This window comes from Papio anubis, chromosome 2 (genome assembly GCF_008728515.1).
Source record: "Papio anubis isolate 15944 chromosome 2, Panubis1.0, whole genome shotgun sequence".
Lineage (NCBI taxonomy): Eukaryota > Metazoa > Chordata > Mammalia > Primates > Cercopithecidae > Papio > Papio anubis.
The window spans coordinates 127621573-127642382 of NC_044977.1; the positions used below are offsets into that span (position 1 = coordinate 127621573).

Genomic DNA, 20810 nt, shown 5'->3' on the forward strand with positions numbered 1-20810 from the left:
CAGTCATGTCAAGTATTCTGATAGATCCATTCTTTTTTGTTACAGTGAGTTTCAGTTCTAACATTTGCTTTTTAAAAAAGTGTTCCTGTTTCTACTTGCCATACCCATCTATTCCTGTATGTTGTCTACTTCGCCCCTAAGAATCCTTAATATATCAATCATAGGCATTTAAAATTCTCTGAAAGGTAATTCCAAAATCTATGTCATGAATGAATTTAATCTTGATGATTACATTGTCTTTTCAAAATGTTATTTTTCTTGCTTTTTGGCATGACATAATTTTTTGTTGAGAGCCAGATATTTTGTATTTGACAATAAGATCTCTGGTAAAAGGACATTTGTGCATTTATGTAAATCTGATTATGAGTTGAGCTGTGTGTAAATTTTGGTGGCTGTAGATACAAGAATCTTCTAATTTTTCTAGTGTCCATGTTTTTATATTCTCTCTTGGACTTTGTACATACTGTTATTCATAAGGAGTCTGCTTCTTGCAGCTCTTTTAGCTAGAATTAATTATTATACTTGAGTTACTTTGGTGTGGTAGTAGGATGTGAGAAGGGGGACGTTTTAAAAATCATATTACTAAATTTTTTCTTTGTCTCAGGGGTAAGCCTTTTATGTGTATTTAGATCTCTCCTTTAGTTGTATGGCATTTTACTCCTAGACTCTATTTCCTTCCCTGATTGAATCATTTCCAATTGGTTTTTTTGAATCAGTATCGCTTTTGGCTGTCTTTCTCTCTTAATTTCCTTAGGTGAGACAAGAAGATTGGAGGAGGTCAAAATGAGGAGTAATTTCCTTCCAGGAGCTGATTTAAATTTTCAGAATTGTGTTCTTTCAAAGCACTACTCACCGGAGAGTAGATATTTTTAGGGAGAAGGCCCTAGTTGTAATTTACAAAGATTTATCTTTCCACCCCTAGTCATGAGGTGAGGAAAGCTATGAGGGGTCCTTCTTGGGTCTTCAACGTGACAACCTGGGAAGAAAGCTCTGAAAAGGTGGAATTCTTCTAAGACTGTAACTTCTAGAATCTTCATACTCTCATGAAGCTAATGCAAATTATATCAACAGGAATAGATACTGAAACACCGTTGACTAAAAGGTAAATAATTTCAGGGCTGTGAACTTCAGTATAAAATAATGATATTCTTATGATCTAAATCCTTATGACATCATTCAAATTAATTCTTATTGACTATTTTTGTTACTTGGCCTGTATTCCCTAACAGCCTGATTTTCTTCCTACTCTCTATCTGTTTTTTTCACTTCGTTTTCACCAACATTTACTGTCTGAGATATCAATACGCTGACTCTCTTGGCCTCCCTAATAGCTCAGAGCTAGGTTTGTGAACTAAACTGTTTTAGTTGGAGTAAACATTAGACTAATATCAGTTAAGTATAAAAAATTATGTTTTTTGTAACAAACATTGAGTAGTGTGGTAAATATTGCTACAATAAGCTGAAAATATTTCTAAGACTGAAACCAACAGAAAGGAATTGGATAAGAAATGAAACTGGAAACTGAAATGTGTAAAGTGAGAAAAAATGCTTAAAGGATTGATCCAATATGAGAAATCTTAGAGATAAAGAAAGGTGAGAAGATGAAATCTGAATTGAGGTTATAGGAAGAGCAGTACATAACATGGAGGTCTTAAAATTGTTGCTGTAATTGCAATAAAGTGCAACAGTGAAATGACACAATTTCCTTCTTTTTAATGTATTCCTTACCTTCCTCCTTTTTTCTCAATATTATGGACCAAGGCTGGGCAAAGTAAAATGCAGCAAGCAAATATATCTATATCTATATCTATATCTATCTATCTATCTATCTATCTATCTATCTATCTATGCTATGAATTTGAATTTCTATCTCTTCTTTTCTTTTCTTTTTCCTTTCCCCTTTCCCCTTTCTTCCTTCCCCTTTTCCCTTTCCCCTTTTCCCTTTTCCCTTTCCTTTTCTTTCCTTTCCTTTCCTCCTACCTACCTCTTATTACCACTGTTCTTCCCTTTAAAATTTCATTTTTCTTTCCCCTATTTCCTACCATTAGTCTAAAACAGGAAACTTCAAATATCTCTATAGAAAAATGGGTAAGAGTGACTGTTTAGCACAGGAGAGAAAATGGAGAGCAGAAAAAAAGGTTAATGATGTAACATAAATAAATGTTGCAAAAGAGACGAAAAAAGGCAATTACTTTATTTTTGCCAATCTAGTAAGCTTCCCAACCCAAAGGGATGCTTAGTTACTTTTACTTTGGAAACTAACTGTATCAGTCAGAGTCTCAATAGGAAAAGGATTATACATTTCAAGTGGCTATTTTTAGAGAATTTTATTTAAGGAATGTTTGAGGATAAATCATAAAATCTAGTCCAGTACATCAGAGCAAGTAATTCAGGTAGCAAAGGCAGGAAGCAGGAAACCAAGAGAAAGAAAATTCATATGGCGTTTGACAGGAGTTGTGGCCTTTGATGAGGGACACAACCAGCCAAAAGTCATGCCACAGGAAGTGAGTTAGCAAGAAAATAAATATCATGAATGCAATGCCTTCCCTAATTCCAATATCCCTACAGCTAGACCACAATTAGAAGCCAGGGGGCAGGGCCAGGCATGGTGACTCACTCCCGTAATTTAAGAACTTTGGGAGGTCAAGGCAAGAGGATCACTTGAGCCCCAGGATTTGAAACCAGCCTGGGCAAATAGTGAGATCCCATCTCTACAAAAAATAAAGCATTATCCAGGCATGATGGCATGTGCCTGTATTCCCAGTTACACAGGAGGCTGAAGTGAAGGGTCATTTGAGCCCAGGCTAGAATAGGTCGTGATTGCACCACTGCACTCCACTCTGTCTCAGGAAAAGGAAAAAAGTAAAAAAAAAAAAAAAAAAAAGAAAGAATCCATAGGACAGGATTCTACTGACCCAATGTAAGTGAGACACTAACCAGGTGAAGAAGGATGGAGGAAAAACATGGGTAGACAAATGAAAAACCTCTAGACTTTGAAAATTGCCAGAAAAATGTAAAAAACGAAACAAACAAACAACAACAAAAAACTTCTGAGTTAAAAAGCTTTCCTTTAAGTCATGAAATTGTACTTAAGTCAGACGTTATTACTTGTTTTGGAAGTCATTCTATTATAGAACATAAGACTTGTCAAATTTCAGTTTGAGATAGCCATGTGAAGGTGTAAAAACTCAAGATTTCAGTTTGCTGACATTTAGATTATATAAAATCATAACGCTAGGAGAATACACAAGAACAGTAATTTGTGCAATAAATAAAATTACTTTTTGGTAGAAAATCCTTAACAAAAAATACTAGTTATATATCAAGCTAAGGTATGTATAACTCTATTCATGTTCAAAGGTAGTATAATTTTTATTAAATAATCACATTTGATTTCTATGTGCATATGCATTTTTGAACTTTAGTTACAAATGATTATTTTTGTTATAGCAATCACCACTTGAAGTAAATGCTTTAATTCTTAGAAATCATTTTGTGTTCAGATTAACTCAACTCAAATTTTACTCATTATATTGACCATGTTAACATTATTGTACAGTTCAATTATGTTTTATAAAAATAGATGTCTATGTAATTATACAGGTAAAGTCAAACATCTTAGATAAAACCTTCAATTGTGTAATTCAACGTATTATAGTCTATGTTGCTTTGTGTGCATTCGTCTATGTGAGCAGTGATGTTGTTTCTGTTGGATTTTACAGAGAAAATGTTTGATCACAAAGAGGTGAAAAAATTCTTAAAAATATTTAACTATATAATTTCTTTTGATTCAAGGGGTATTGATTAAAAATCTACTCTGAACCCACATAATCAGATCCTGTGTCCTTTGATGATATAAAAGAGATATAAAATAATCTAAAGGTAAACAAATGAAAGCAGACAATCTGTTTATGAAAAGTCATGGACACATTTACCATTATCTCTCTTGTTCTCTTTTCCATATAGACAGATAAATACGGTAGATAGATAGATAGATAGATAGATAGATAGATAGATGATAGATAGATAATATAGATAGATAGGTAGATAGATGATAGAGATAGATAGGTAAGTGTATAATGCTGTCTATATTTTTTCTGTGCATACAGATGTGGAGCATGAGGAGGACTTACACACAACTGTGAAAATGTTATACAATTAATTCTATATATAATATATATTAATATATTATATATATAATCCATATTCTTTCCATTCCCCATATATAATTTCTCCATTATCCATATAGAATCAAATTAATACCTTGACTCAATTATATCACTCTCATACTGAGAACTCTACAACATTTCTATTACCGTAATTTAAAATGGAGCCTTTCAATTTTTCTTTTTTTTTTTTTTTTGAGACAGGCTCTCACTTTGTTAACTAGGCTGGAATGCAGTGACACAATCAGGGCTCAGTGCAGACTCCACCTCCCAGGCTCAAGCAACCTTCCCTCATCAGCCTCCTAGGTAGCTGGGACCACAGGCATGTGCCACCGTGCCTAGCTAATTTTGTATTCTATTTTTGTAGAGATGGGGGTCTTACTATTTGCCCAGGCTGGTCTCAAACTCATAGGCTCAAGCAATTCTCCTGCCTTGGCCTCCAAAAGTTCTCGAATTATAGGTGTAGTACCTACAATTATTCTCAAATGCAAAATCTTTGTCTTTACTAAACTGGCTTTCTTGTTGGCTTTCAAACATATATATATATATATATTTACATTGCACAAAAAATTCTTGACTACATACAACTTAATAAAATAAGTGGTTTAGACAATGATTTTGGTGGGCTTCAATGACATATATTTGAGCCCAAATAGTTATGAAGGATTTCATGAACTATTTAGACAATAGTTGATTTTTGAGGATGCACAGGAAGGAGATACAGAGGATCATCAGTTATCGATACATTGCAAACCAATATTTTCAGAAGCAAAATTTGCCTCCTTTACCTTTCATCTTAATATTTTAATGAGGATGTCAAAATAAACAAACAAATAAATCAATACATAGATAAATCATACTGGCTACATACTGTATTTCTTTCTTTTCACATTATTTGGGGGTAGGGTGGGGTGTCAAAGAATAACATTGAGACTTGCAGCATTTGAAGCTAGGCCTGAAGAAAGAAAGAACTGAACTTTGTTTTGTTTTTGAGAATGTTCTGAATGAATATTATTTTTATTCATTAGCAATTACTACAAGTACTGAAACATATTCAATTGAAGACTTTTTAAAATTAATTTTGATATTGAAAGGAGAATAAATAACACTGTTTCTTCTTTTTTTTTTTTTGTCTTGAAGTCAATTAATATTATCAACTTTTCTGACTGGTATGGAGCCCAGATGTAGGTGCTCTGCAATTCATCATATAGATGAGTTCTGTCTCTTCTTTTCATTATTTATAGAAATGAGTGTTATTTTAATTATGTGAAACTAGATTATTGAGAGAAATTGTAAAGAAAATATGATGAAAATGCAGATACCATACTGGAATGACTTCGACATCACCCCATTTCCCCCGACCATATGCATCTTAACTTTATTTTGACAATTTCAGTCAGATAATATGTTTATAATAACATACAATAAAAGTGAGCTGCCACCCTGTCATTCTTTTCTGTTCAAATGTTATATAGCATGATGAAAATGATGTTGTAAAATAAGTACAGAATACTACCATTTTTTTGTGAATGATCTTGATTTTTAAAAATAAAATAAGTGTAAACTAAAAATCAATAAATACTGTCTACATTTTATCTATGAGCTGTATTTTCAATCATTGGGGAAGTAGAGAAGCTTTATTGAAAAAACAATAATAATATTAAAGAAAATCTCGAGACCATCCTGGCCAACATTGTGTAAACTCATCTCTAGTAAAATACAAAAACTAATTAGCTGGGCATGGTGGAGTGCCCTTGTAGTCACAGCTACGTGGGAGGCTGAGGCAGGGGAATTGCTTGAACGTGGGAGGCAGAGGTTACAGTGAACTGAGATTGCACCACTGCAGTCCAGCCTGGTGACAAAGCAAGATTCTGTCTTTAAAAAAAAACAAAAAACAAAAAACAAACAAACAAAAAAACAGAAAACAAAAAACAACAACAAAAAAAATAGAAAAAGAAAAAGAAAATCTCTAAGCACAGGAATGCACTTCATGGTTTTAAGTGTATGGCTTTTTTCTTCAACTACTATATATCTCATAGTTTAATTATGCCGTTTAGCTATTCTTGCAGTTTAATTTGCCACCACCAACTGAGAACAGAGTGCCAAAACCAAGCCTGGGATCAGCAAACCATACCTCAGGCCAATAACTTCTTTCTGTAAATAACATGTTATTGCAACACAGCCACTTTCATTTGTTTATGCTTCACCTATGACTTCTTTTGTCTTCACCTATGACTTCTTTTGTCTTTCCATGGCAGAACTGAGTAGATTTGTCATAGATATAAGGCCCTGTAAATCCTGAAACACTTACTGGATATCCCATTAACCAAAGGTTTGCCAATCCTTGCTGTAGGCAGTAAATTTAAATTTCAAAATAGCTTTTTGCTTATACCTACTGCATTTAACCTTGAATTATTATTGTTTTATTTTTGGTTCATGGTAAAAAGAAAAAATATATATCCAAGATATCCACAAGGATAATACTAGCCGTCTTAATAAAAAAAATTCCTAAATTTTAGAGATATTTTACACAAGAGAAGTGCTCACGTAACAGTCCATTGAAAGTGTTGCTGTTTGGAGATCAACTTCCTCTCATGAGGTAACTAAGGAATTCTTTCCATCCTATGGTATCCATTTCATGAATCTTCTGCATCTGAATGGAAAAAAGGAGAGAAAAAAAAGATGCGGAAGTCAAGACTGCTTCTATAAAAACTAAAACAGAAAACAAACTCACACCAACAAAAAATAATCAGCTTTAATGCAAAAGTGACATATATTACTTTAGCTCACATTCCACTGGCAAGAAACAATTTGGTGGCCCTCTCATAGTGCAAGAGTGCTAGGAAATATATCCCCAGATTCACAGGCACTTCACAGAAACGACGCCACTCTATGCAAAGGACAGTGTGGATCACTGGAAGGCAGCTCACAATCTTTTCCACACTAAGTTTCTTGATACCATTTTTTTTTTTTTCAACTTGATGTTAAGGTATATGTATTGTGGCTTGAGAAACTATTTCTGTATTCTTTTTTCTATCATCTGTTTTTAAAATAGTTTTTAAAAACTCCTAATTTTTGTGTCATTTGTTGAGTGTAGGGAAATAAAGAAAAATAAATGCAATCATTGTATTACATATCAACCTTTGTGTATGCCTATAAACATTAGTAGAATAGCACTATATATGCTATTTTATATAGGTATGTGTGTATATATATGTGTGTGTGTGTAAGTGTATGTGTGTGTGTGTATATATATAGTATCTACCCCAATACTTCTCAGCTTTTATTGATTTCTAAATAATTCTAATTCTCTTTGTTTCTATCCAAAACATTTTCTCCTAGTTCCCATGAGAATCAGATAATATTTGTTTCAGGATGGGTTCTCTTCCTTTCAACCTACTCTCTTTCTCCTTAGATTTGCAATTATGATTATTGTGTCACCTCTGTTTCATTTTGTTTTACCAAAAAACACAAACATCTAATTTCTCCAGTGACAATGCTATTGTCTGCTCCACTTTAATTTAAAGTACTCCTATGCTCTAAGTGTGTAAAAGGCGATGTTATGCCACTTACTTCTTCTAATAGTCTGGGTACTATTTCTACACAGTGTAAAAACTGGTTAGAGGCAATCATACTACAAATTCATTAGATGCATTAGATATAGGTCACTTCTTTCACAGGTTTCCATATTCTTCTATTCCATCTCTCCTAACACATCTCAGACATTGGCCTCATTTACAACACTTACTTTTTGATGAACCTGGCTTTTCTCCTTGTCCTTTTACCTACTTGGCTGTTTTTAACATTTATTCCAGTACTTCGGATACTTCCAAGGATATTCCTGATTTCATTTTAATTAAGTTATAGGACAGTTGTGGAAGAAGTGAGTCTGATGTAACATATGAAGGGTCAAATCTGACCTCTACTCTCTGTTGCTACTTTCAACTTTGAACAGATACTTCATTATGCATTCTCTCTGTGGGCCAAAAGGCAAAGTTAATAATACAATATGTCCATATATGTGAATATATTTAAATCTCTGTTTATGTTTTTAATTGGAATGTGTTTACACAATGTTTTATAAAGACTTTTTTTAACTTTAATTGCAGTTAATTATTCCGTTATCACATTGTGCACCTCTTTGAAAACTAATTATGCACTTGTTTTATGCTACCTTGCACAACCGTGAAATTACATATGCATTTCCTCTTCTAGGCCTTCAATTCTAGGGAAGAAGTTCATTTGTTCCATAGTGCCTATATAGTGCTGTAGATATAATATGCTTACTAGGTTTGTTAAGAAGAAATTATCATGACAGTTACCCCTGAAAACTTTTGTTGTTTGTTTCTTATACATTATTTCTGTAAAGAAAACTAAATAATTATTTCAATTTGTATTATTAAAGACTGAGTTTTTTTAATGGTTGTTAAGAAATTAAATTTGAATGAATATATTGAGACAAGTATAGAAAAGAAAACAAATGAATTTTATTTTAATTAATGTATTAATTTATTAATTTATTTATTAATTAATTTATTTTTTGAGATAGAGTCTCGCTCTGTTGCCCAGGCTGTAATGCAGTGGTGCAATCTCGGCTCGCTGAAACCTCCGCCTCCTGGGTTCAAGCAATTTTCTGGCCTCAGCCTCCTGAGTATCTGGGATTACAGGCATCCACCATAATGCCCAGCTAGTTTTTGTACTTTTAGTAGAGATGGGGTTTCACCATCTTGGTCAGGCTGGTCTCAAACTCCTGACATCGTGATCCACCCATCTCAGCCTCCTAAAGTGCTGGGATTATAGGCGTAAGTCACTGTGCCCAGACAATAAATAAATATTAACTCTAGTGAAATAGATTCCCAAAGAGATTTAATATTTTTAACACAAAATTTTTTAAGGGCCAGGCATGGTAGCTCACACCTATAATCCCAGCACTTTGGAAAGCCTAGGTGGGAAGATCACTTAAGGCCAGGAGTTTGAGACTAGTCTTGACAACATAGTAAGACCCTATCTCTATTTAAATAAATAAACAAAATAAAGTTATTTAGACTGTAATAAAAGGATAATTATCCTTCTGAGATATTTTTCTACCTACAAATATGAATAACTTTTTAATTTCCCTTAATCCCTTTGAATCTAAAAATACCAATTGATATGGTTTGGCTGTGCCCTCACCCAAATATCATCTTTTATTTTAGTTCCCATAATCCCCACGTGTCATGACAGGGACCCAGTGGGAGGTAATTGAATCATGGGGCTGTTACCCCCATGCTGCTCTTCTCATGATAGAGAGTGTGTTCTGAGGAGATCTGATGACTTTGTGACAGGCTTTTCCCCCTTTGCTCAGCACCCATTCTCCTTCCTGCTACCATGTAAAGAAGGATGTGTTTCCTTCCCCTTCTGCTATGATTATAAGTTTCCTGAGACTTCCCCAACCATGTTACTGAGCCAATTAAACCTCTTTCCTTTATAAATTACCCAATTTTGGGTATGTGTTTACCAGCAGCATGAGAACAGACTAATACACCAACATTTCACATTCCCTATCTTTCTGTCCCACATTATTTCAGAATTCAGTTCTGAATGCAGTGTCTGTCCCACCCATTACAAATCTATCCTTTATGTTTTTATAAATTTCAATTTTCGTAGTGAGCATCAACAGAGAAGAGATAACATATAAAAGCAAAGTAAGTGAATTAATATACTAATTTTCCAATATATTCTCAAGTCAACTGTAAACCTGGATTTCAGAATCATACTGAGTTATAAAAATGATTTCCTAAAATACCACAGTGAATTAGAGTACAAACTTAATATATTCCTTTATTAAAGAGTTCAAAGACAATACTAGAACAAAAGTGAACTTGTCTCATTGTATTTGTCTCAAAATTTAAGTACCCTGAGAAAAAGTAGAAAACAAAAGACAAAATTATTTCCCTCATATTTATTTGTCTTACTAAAATGTGATTAACACAAAAATAGATACAGCTTCAAATTTGATTTTTGAAATTATAAAATTTCATTTCTGTTCACTTCATCTGCAGGAAAGAGCACTAATCTCAAGAATTGTGTGTGACCCATTCCCTGAACATCTGCAACTTTTCTTTCTGGGGTGATCAGAAAAAGATGTAATGATGATTAACGTGTTGCAGGGAAAGAGAATGTGCTCTGGTTATGACTGCTTTGTGCAGTTTCTGTAAATTGGAATAACAAATGACATCCCACTTTAGCTGAATCTGAGATAATCAGACAGCATCTGCCTTCTGTTTTCTAACTCCATTTAAAGGAAGAAAATGCTCTCTTTAAAATCATTCACCTTCTGAAGTGCTGCCTCCTTCCTTTCCCGTCAAGTCTCCTCTTGATTCAGTGTTTTTTTGAGGCATCTTATCTTGACCATTCAATACTATCAAATCTAACATCATTCTTTTTTGAGGGCTCTGAATGAAAAACTGCTTTTTAATATTTTCATCCTTTATAAGCTTGAGCTATCTTTTTGCTTAGTAAAAAATTTATTTTCAGCAGCAAAACTAATATTTACATTTTAAAAAAACAAAATCAAACTGATGCTCCTTTATATGTGTAATATCATTTTTTTAAAAAAACCCAGACCACCCTTTGGTACCTTGAAAAGAGAGTTACTATTATCTATTCTAGATTATCTCCATTGTCTAATATTTTGAACCCACCTAGATAACTAATGGGTCTCCATATGTCTATTTAGATTAATTGTTCTCATCAGGAGAACAATTAAAGAATGGAGGTGGAAAGGCTGCTCTATGTGGCAAGTCATAAGACACGAATTTTCACCTACACTCTGTAACTGACTTGTTATAAGAGCATGGTTTTAATTATAATTTGAGAGGGTATTCTGTCTTCTAGAAGGAGAAGACAACCATAGCCTTCAAGTAAGTTTTAAGTTTAGAAAGTTGAGTTAGATGCTTACATGCTTGAAGTATATATTAGTTTTGCATTGTTGTGTAATGTATTACCACAAACTCAGTAGTTTAAAACAACAAAAATGTATTATTTCATGGTGTCCATGGGTCAGATTCTGGGTATAGGTTAGCTGGATCTTTGGCTCAGGGTATCATCAGCCCAAAGGCCACATGCTGGCCAAGGCTGCCACCACAGTGGAGGCTCAGGGTCCTATTCCAAGCTCACTAATTATTGGCAGAATTTAATTCTTTCTAATTATGAGACAGAGGTCCTTGCTTTCTTGCTGGTTATCAACGGGGAGCAGTGTTTACCTTCTCTAGGCTGTCCACCGGTTCCTGTATGTGGCCCTCTCCATAACCTGGCATTCTATTCCTTCCAGCTGCCAGGATAATCTCTCATGATTTACATCCCCTTTCTAAGAAAGTGTCCAGTATCTTTTAAGGGTACATCTAATTACGTTATGTCCACTCAGTTTCTCCATTTTTATGACATCAAAGTTAACTGACTGTACCTGAAAAATCTCTTTGTCATGTAAGATAGCATCATCCTAGGAATTATATTCCATCATATACACTGGTCTTGCTACAGTTAAGAGTAAGGGGATTATACAGGGCATGCACATCGGGGTAAGGTGGAGTCTTTGGGGGAACTGAAGAATTCTGCCAACCACAAAGTGCAAAAAGGAATAAAAAGTAAGTGTCCAATTAGACAGAAGTTGGATTGATAAAAATTAAAATTATGCCTTCTATATATATATATAGTGGAAAATAAATGTATATGAGAAATGGTGATGCAAGGATTAAAATCTACATATTTTTTCAGGTGATAGGAGATGTGACAAGGGAAGAAAGAATGTATTTCAACAAAGAACAAGTCAGATAATGTAATGAAAATGCAACGACTGATTCTGTAGGTAAGCTTGGCCAGTAAGCCTAATGGCAAAGATATAGGTCATTCAGGAAAAGGTTTTAAATGCATTCTGCTTCTTTTAGAAGGGAACAGCAGGTTAGTGGATGTTTAAGGTAGCTGCATTGTTCTCTACTTTCCCCTTCAAATATACCTTCCACTGCTTACCCTGGGAAGCCCACCTATCTGTACCATATTCATGCAACCACCTGGCTTTGGGCTTCCAGTTGGGTTTGCCCAATCAGAAGCTGTCACAGGCCATCTGGGGGATAGAAGGAGAGTGAAGTGGTTTACATACGTAGATTCCCTTCTTGTTGGGCTTGCTACCTCCCTCATGACAGGTGCCCTTTGCACACAGCCTTTTGTATCATTAGATTCTAATAATCAATTTCTTTTTTATCTCCTTCAGCTATAAGAATGGAAAAAAAAACAGTGAGATATAAACCCCTGGGTATAGTACTATCCCTTGTGTTTTTTCTTCACTTGACCAATACCTTTTTAAATCTTAGTATGAAACTCCCTTAAAATTCACAACTTTGAGAGTGCCATTTATTTGTCCTGAGTCTTGACTGAAATTGAGACTGATATAATTACAATTCTGTGGGAGGTTTAATCAGAGAGTAATACATAATGTAGAGTGGAACACTGTTGAATATTTTAGTCTAGCTAAGAGTAATAATAAAGGCATAACCCACGCACTGAACATGAAAATACATAAAAGGTGATACAGGAAATAATGTGGAGGCAGACTACATAGTACTCAGCAATTGACTAAATGTGGAGGATAAAGGACAAAAGAATGAAAGGGTAATCCAAGGACAAATCTTGGCAATTAAGAGAATTGTCATTCCAGTAGTGAAAATATCAATTCCAGAAGACGACATTAATTTAGTGGCTATTAATAATAATATGTTTGTTTTTGAACAAATGTACATAAATCTAGTGGACATTCAAGCACATAAAGCAAGTAGGTGGTTGGAAAAACAGATTTAACATTTCAGAGCATGGTTGAAGCCAAAATTACAGACTTAAGAACTATACATAAAATATGTGATAAATGATTTCATAAGAATTATTATGTCTTGAGGGAAATCAAAGAAAAATAATGTACATTCAAGGACAAAACCTATCAACAGAGAAATTTGGAGTAAAATCCTCAGAGAATAAAACACGCCGGGTGCAGTGGCTCATACCTGTAATCCCAGCACTTTGGGAGCCCAAAGTGGGCGGATCACCTGAGGTCAGAAGTTCGAGACCAGCCTGGCCAACATGGTGAAATGCCATCTCTACTAAAAATACAAAAATTAGCCAGATGCAGTGGCACGCTCCTGTAATCCCAGCTACTCGGGAGGCTGAGGCATGAGAAATGCTTGGAGCCGGGAGGTGGAGGTTGCAGTGAGCCAAAGGTTGCAGTGAGCTGAGATCACGCCACTGCACTCCAGCCTAGGTGACAGAAGCAGACTCCATCAAATAAATAAATAAATAAATAAATAAATAAATAAATACAGTAAAAAGTTATAATTTTTTTAAAAAAGAAGAAAAATTAGCTATTGCACCATAGCATGCCTGTAGTCCTAGCTCGCAGTAAGTTGAGGCAAGAGGGTTGCTTGAGCCCAGGAGTTTGAGGTTACAGTGAGCAATGATCACACCACTATACTCCAGCCTGGGCAAAAGAGGGAGACCTAGTCTCACAAAATAAACATAAAGAATATAAAAGCTTGGTTATATTAATTATTATATTAATGTCTGCTGGGCTGACAAACTAATCTCCATGTCTGCTGGGCTGACAAACTAATCAACACATTCTTGTCCTTTTTCAGTCATTTATTTCACCATGTGATGTCATCATCCACTGAATCAGACCTTTTTGGATCAAGGGTAAACATCTTAACCATACATAATTAATTCAGAGTCTGGTCACTGGTCCAGAAGTGCACTTGCAAAATATGCTGAATTTGTCCAGAGATTCTACTTTACAAAATTTGAATTGATAAACTCAGGCAGACTGAGTTAGAAGTTGTGACTAATAGTGTCTAAGGAGGAGTAACAATATTTTGATAAAATGCCATGAAAATTTTTATATTATAAATAGATTGATAACAATGTAAGACAGAAATATCAGGATCTACATAAATTGCATATCAAAGATCAGATTAAGCGCTCATAGTCAATTCTGAGATTAAAATTTATTACTTAGATCATCACAAAGGTAGGTTGGACACTATATACATGTAACTGTTGAATGTGATAGCAAAATATGAAATATTTAAATGAATGTCTAAATGTAGTTGAAATATTAAGAAATATTAGTTGGAAACCTAATTCTGAATATCATCACCAGCTATTATAAGTCAAGCATTTTGCAAAGCACTGAATATTCAAAGATGGACATGGCAGAATCCCTATTTTCAAGATGTTCCCAGATAACATTCAAATTTTAAAGTTTACTGAAGTATCATTACCTGTAAGCATTAACCACATTTATGAATTGGGCCCTATTTCTGTTGTCCTTTCATACTGGGAGAAATGTTAAATATATAGAAACCCATCACAATGTGTATATATGAAAATGTAAGCAATGGGCATAAATAATGTTTTTTACTTCTAAAATAGTTTAAGTACCTATGTGCTATATTAATTAAAATTATACCTGATTGATTTTTTTCTGTTTAAAATATTAAGTGGCTTTACACTTATGCTCTTATCTCCCATTGTTAGTTTGTTATTGCAAACATGTATTACATGATATAAACAACCTTGAGTGATTTTTCAAATTCCATTTTTAAAAAGTTAAAATGCATGTATAATCCTTGGTGGCCTCTGGTGTGGAGGGCTTCCAGTTAAATACAGATTGATCTCTAGATATATAAATTAACTGGTAGAAATCAAATATACTAGATTTATACAATTTTATCTTAATATTTCCTATATAATTTGGATGAAAAATATTCCATCAGAATTTTAAATTTTCTTATTTTATATAATGCAAAACTGTTAGAAAAAAAAACAGATTAAAACTAGTAATCTATAACACTTTAATTCCTCTATACTATGTCTGCATGCAAGCTTGACACATTCTTGTATCTGTGTTTATGTGTCAGATGCATGTCGTACAATAAAACTAAAAGTACTTCTTTTCTAAATATGTTAATTTCTAAACTGATTGAATATTAATATCTTAGGCAAAGCAGAATAATGAAGTAGAAAATAAAGGTCAGATTGGCTGAGTGTAGCACACTTCCTCCCCTGTATCACCTGTTCTAATATTTAAATGCATCCTTTGCTTTCATATCATGTCTTTCTAATGTATAATTTGTTACATTAGAGGAAAATTATCTACGAAACACATTTTACATTAATGTTACAGGATTTATTGTGTTATTAATCCAGGAATATTTGCATTTTAATTAGCAGAGAGTTGGTATTATTAGCATGCTGGCTAATAATTTTGCTTCCAGATGTAGAGAGAAATGAATTCAAATCCTGGTTCCATTAGATATTATGAGCAATTCAGGTTTTTAAGATTCAGTTTCCTGTTAAATGGAGATAATATTCACTTCATAGAATTGATATACAGATAACAGGAGAAAATATATGTACAGTACTTAAGATAGTTTCTGGAAAGAAGTGTATGTTTTATAAATTTGAGTTAAGAATATAGCTAAAATTGATTGAACCTATTACCTATTAAAATACAAGGAAATAGATATAGAATAAATTAAGAAATATTTATATAGCTTAATTAGCACTTAAAACCTTCCAGGCATTGTGTTCAGGAATGGAAATAAAATGTTTTATATGCTTATGTTTATCTATAAAGGTACTTATTTATATGTGGGTGACATTCCCGCATCCTTCTCTGAAAGATGAAGACAAAATGTTACCTAACATTGGCATAGCTGCTTGATTTGCAGTAACATACACAACTTCTCTGGTTTGTACAAGCAAGCAAATATCAGTTGGTAACAACGGGAGTGATACAGAAAAAAGAAGGGAATTGCGTTCCAATTGTATTTATTTTGGAAGTCAAAAAACACTTAGTGTTGAATATTTTTATCTCTTGTCTTCTTGCTTTAATAATCTGATTATATTTTTGTCAATATACACTTCTTTCCAGGAAAAAAGTTTAATACTGTGGATAAATTCATTTTCTATTTTTATGTGTATCTAGTGTTTGGAAGCAGGTCTAAACTCTTTCAAACTGAATGAGACCCAGATATTCTTGATTAAGGGTGAAGGAAGACAGATACTGAGAGAAAAGAGTGAGACTGATGCTAATCTAGATAATCATAGCTCCAGAACTTAATTATAATAATTAAATATGCAAAATTACAGTCATATTGTAAGCTGCTAAAGTAGATTAATAAAGAAACCCATACAAAAGGATCTATGAACGTAATATAAAGAAGAATATACTAAAGAAATGGAATATACCAAACATATCTAGTAAGTATATGATCAAACAGTGGGTCTGCAAGCCATTTACATACTTGGATGAACCATGCATGACTTTGCAGCCCCTTTGATAAGCATATTCATCTTATTCATGAAGACAGAGCCTTCATGACCTAATCATCTCCCAAAAGTCCCACGTTCTAATTCCATCACCTTGGTGTGTAAGTTTCAAAACATAAATTTTGGAGGGACATGAACATTTAAAGCATAGCAAGATACATAACCTATGTTATATATATAAATGCATAGTACACACTTCTTTTATAGCTCTTAAGAATAAGATTTGAGTCTGGGCGCAGTGGCTCACTCCTGTAATCCCAGCACTTTGGGAGGCTGAGATGGGCGGATCATGAGGTCAGGAGATCGAGAACATCCTGGCTAACACGGTGAAACCCCGTCTCTCCTTAAAATACAAAAACAAACAAACAAACAAACAAAAAAATTAGCCAGGCGTGTTGGCGGGCGCCTGTAATCCCAGCTACTCGGGAGGCTGAGGCAGGAGAATGGCATGATCTCAGGAGGCAGAGCTTGCAGTGAGCCGAGATCTCGACACTGCATTCCAGCCTGGGCAACAGAGCGAGAGTCCCTCTCAAAAAAAAAAAAAAAAAAAAGAATATGATTTGAACTTTTTTCTATAGTAAAGTTACAAAAAATAATAACACTACTCACCATCATGTTTTGAGTTTCAAGTATGTGCTGGACATTTTATATATGTATATATTTTATATATATACACACATATATATGTAATATATGTTTATTTAAATATCAGAAAAATACAGATCATAATATTTTTATTTTATTTTGTTTAATTTATTTTAATTTAAGGTATTACACTTTTAAAAGATAAGTTTAAAATATTTTTGAGCCTTCCTTAAGTCTCTAAACTAATTAAAAAGCCAAGCTGATACTTGAAACTATCAGGAGCTGATTCAAAATCTAGGTTAGTGAGGGAGGCAATGAAGTAAAATACATAAAAGTAATAAAGCCTAAAGAATAGGGATGTGTGAGCACAAGCAAAACAAGTTTAAGCTTAAAGATTATTATAAGGGAAATAGTTGGACTGGCATTAAAGCTAAGTAGGAGTTTACTAGGTAGATAAATTTAAAGAGTTGCCTTCCAGATTGAAATATCTTGCAAAAATCTGCATACACATGCATAAGAAATGATCGATATTTATTGTGGGTAAAGGACTTTTTCAGAATACTTTTCAAATCATATTGTGAGTTTCTGTCTATAAGCAAGTCTGAATTTGAGCCTGAGCCTGTTTTCAGAAATTGAGATGTTTCTGAGTATGCTGAAGGCCTTGTCTATTGCAGTGGACCTAAGAGAAAAACGTGTGCTGTAATAAACAGTATTGCAAGGAAAGAGGGTTTCTGTGGGCTCTATTGGAATTGTGACTTCAGAGATTTTTTTTTTTTTTTTTTAAGTCCTTAGGCTGTGAAACATCTTTTCTTCTCACTTTGTGTCTATTTTCTGTTTTCAGTCTCCTGTTTCCCTTCTGATGTAGTTTGGACTCTGCCCATGGCTCTATTTGTGTATTTGTGTAAGTGTGGGTGAGGATGTGTGAGTGTCTGTGTATGAGTATAAATATGACTTTCGTAGCATAATATAAATATTCAGGACAATCAGAATTGCCTTCAGGAAGCTACAGATTTACTAAGAGATTCAGTTAAAGAAAATGAATGTGAGCTATATGACTGAGGACTAGTTTCTCTTTTAAAAACTTGACTCTTTAAAACATTTGCTGTTCTCCCTAGTTAGATATTTGCTTTAGTTCTGGACAAGATTGCAATTTGTTCAGACCTCTCATACTGTTTAAGCATGATTAATTTTTTAGGACTCTTAAAACTAAATATAGTTATTTACCATGATAGAAACCATAAATACAAGAAAAAAAAATGACTGATAGTGACCATAATTAGTAAATATTTCAAGGGATGCTGACATTTTTATTAGCCCTCCATATTAAGTGAATAATGTTTTGTGTTCAATGATTAGAAAAGATGAAAAATGCAGGGGACTTTAAGACAGCTATGATATATCTATATGCTAAGATTAAGAGGGTTTTTCTTCTGCCAATCTCCAAAATATGCGTGACATGTACTACTATTGGTATAGAGATGATTTTAAGTATTAAAGACACAGCTTTAAATTACCTTGTATTACATGGGGAGAAAATGATTTTCTTTTCAATTTGGCTTCAATCTTTCTGATTGCATCATGAGAAGATTCTCACTTTGTCACTAAGATCTATTTAACAACCCTCAGTTTTCACTAATCTCCCTTTTTATAAAAGAGAGGTAGGCCTTAGTTGCATAGCCTTCCCCAAGCAAAGGTATTTGGCCAGCAGTTAATAATATGTTTCCATCGTATTTATTTTATAACATCTCTATGGGCAGTCAGTTCTGGTTTCCTATCTACTATAATAATAAAACAATTCTTGAACACATTTAATACACTTTGAGTATACTTATTTATTAAGTAATATAAAGAAAACCTATAAATTGAGACTACTATTCTCTATATTAAGATTTTTTTTCTTTTCCTCTCAGTTTGGTTCTTTCAAAAAAAAAAAAAACAAAAACAAAAAACAAAACCTACAATAACAAAGAAAATATCTGTCTTCAAAATTGGAATTGCATCAGGAGGCTCTAGGTTAAGACTACTTCTGACAAGCAGGATATAGAATGACTGTAATTCATACTGATGCCCTACCAATGTGGACGTAGCAGGTCAAGAATCCCTCTACTTTTTATGAGTTAGGTAAACAGTGAACATCAGGCGCTAACCAGAAGGCCAAAAATAGGCAATAATAGTCACATGGCTTTTTATTTAAACAGAAAGTTAACCAGTCATTCTTTCTTGCTTTTCTATTAAATGTATCTTTTACTGAGTTGATAAAAATTCTTGCTGAAATGTTACGAAATAATTCCCATTGACGGAGTGTTACAGATGCTCTGATAAAGTGCCCCTTAGCCCTGTCTTCCTCTGACAACCAAACTACCAATCAGGCATGTAGTGTTACTACCTGTAGTGTGCCTCACTTACTAAATACAAAGTGAAGCAAATCCTTGTTTATCTCCCTCTTTGATTCCTTCTTTGAAAATTATGAGAGTTAAAAAGAGAGTAAAGTTACTTTAAAGGACACTAAAATTTTCTCAAGATAATGTGCTTATAGACTTATAAAATGAAAAGAATGGAAAAAGGATTTATTTGAAAAGATTACAGGGAAGGAGAACAAAGGGAAGGAGGTCAAGAAAACCAAAGATTTCTAGGATTAAATGTTTTGAATAAAAGGGCATGGATGCAGATTATGCTCTTTGCTATATAAAAAACACACTAAGGAGCTGTACACAATTTCCAAAGTGTTCGGCTAAGAAATAAATTTGCAGAGTAGCATTGATGATTGAGTGGTACAAGGAAAACTTTGAAATGTATGTGAAGCAGAAAAAAAAATGAGGCAAGTAGAATGACTGGGTTTTCAAGGACTAATACATGTATAACATTGAATTAGAGAGAGAGATTTTAAAAAATGAAAAAGGAGATTATATTGGTTGACACATAACCCTGTTTTGAAAATACTTTCAGGGCCACATGACCACCGTGATGAGGAAGCTGCTCAGTTTCATCAGTTTTAATTTCTTGTGCTCACAACCAACGGATTATTTTTGGTGAAATTAAACAAAAATAATAAACCTGAGGGAAAACAGAGACATCTGTGCAACTAATCTTTTCAATATTTGTAATCACTTATATTTATATACTTTTTAAATTAGAGAAAATATTAAAATCTATGTACTTCCAATATGACAGATACTTTACAAATGTTATTTTATTAAAAACTGGTAATATATTTGAAACATTTGTATTAGGATCTGTGTTTTACAGAGTGGGAAAATTGTGCTCATAAGGATTACCTGACTGTCCATAATCATATCTACTTCTTTCCTACTAAAGGGCCACACATAGCTTTATTATTCTATAACGTCAAATCCTATAATAAAAGAGATAGCAATTTGATTATTCTGTGTTTCCTCAACTATATTCCAAAGGTGTAGTTGTATTTTATTTTATTGTATTTATTATTATTATTACTATTACTATTATTATTAGTTTGTGAGAGTCTTGCTGTGTCGCCCTGGCTGGAGTGTAATGGTGCGATCTCGGCTCACTGCAACCTCTGCCTCCCGGGTTCAAGTGATTCTTCTGCCTCAGCCTCCCAAGTTGCTTAGATTATAGGTGTGCACCACCATGCCCAGCTAATTTTTATGTTTTTAGTAGAAACAGAGTTTCACCATATTGGCCAGACTGGTCTCGAAACCCTGACCTCAAGCGATCCGCCCACTT

The 20810-nt window shown here is 33.7% G+C and overlaps 1 long non-coding RNA gene across 1 annotated transcript; it reads left to right on the top strand.

Moving 5' to 3' along the window:
- The first annotated feature begins 824 nt into the window (after positions 1–824).
- Positions 825–20174, top strand: LOC103882219. The gene is made up of 4 exons (XR_643976.2): positions 825–1102; positions 11922–12012; positions 13826–13883; positions 20052–20174. It is a non-coding gene; the product is annotated as an uncharacterized LOC103882219 (long non-coding RNA).
- Positions 20175–20810: the final 636 nt, after the last annotated feature.